Consider the following 936-nt stretch of genomic DNA (forward strand, 5'->3'; position numbering starts at 1 on the left):
CACTCTCTATTTCCTCTCGTACCTAAATTAACTATTGCTTAACCGTCCTCTCACACCGTCTCCGATGAAGGAATATAATAAATATCCTGAAAACAGCTGTGGCTGTGTGGTAAGAGGCTAGCTTCCCAACCACATGGTTCCGAGTTCAGTCCCACTGTATGGCATCTTGAGCAAGTGTCTTCTACTATAGACTCAGGCCGTTCATAACCTTGTGAGTGGATTTGGTAGACGGAAACTGAAAGAAGCCTGTATGTATGTGTTTATTGTCTGTGTTTGTGTTTGCTCCTTTCACCATCGCTTGACAACCGATGTTGGTGTGTTTACGTCTCCATAACTTAGCAGTTCAGAAGAGAGCGATAGTATAAGCACCAGGCTTACAAGTCCTGGGGTCTTATTGTAGTCAGTTGTAAGACAAATTTGGAATGAAATACAGGAATCGATGTATCTAGAAGATATTGAGATAATCTTCAAATATTGGAGCCATAAATACTTAGCGTTAACCTAAGACTACAAAACTTAGTTGCTTGTGTGAAGCAAATGTCGCACAGAAAGGGAGGAATTTATAGGCACTTTGCAACTCATGAATCTTAAGAAGAAATTATTATTATTATTATTATTATTATTATTATTATTACTGGCAGGATCGTTAACACACTGGGCAAAATGCTTAGCGGCATTTCGTCCGTCTTTACGTTCTGAGTTCAAATGTCACCGAGGTTGACTTTGCCGTTCATCCTTTTGAGGTCGACAAAATAAGTACCAGTCGAGAACTGGAATCGATGTAATCGACTAGTCCATTCCCCCGAAATTTCAGGCCTTGTGCCTATAGCAAAAAGGATTTTTTTTTTCGCGAGCTAACAGGATCGTTAGCACGCTGGATAAAATGCTTTGCAGCATTTTGAACTCAGAAGGTAAAGACGGACAAAATGCATAGCG

Source organism: Octopus bimaculoides, chromosome 4, assembly GCF_001194135.2.
Source record: "Octopus bimaculoides isolate UCB-OBI-ISO-001 chromosome 4, ASM119413v2, whole genome shotgun sequence".
Taxonomy (NCBI): domain Eukaryota; kingdom Metazoa; phylum Mollusca; class Cephalopoda; order Octopoda; family Octopodidae; genus Octopus; species Octopus bimaculoides.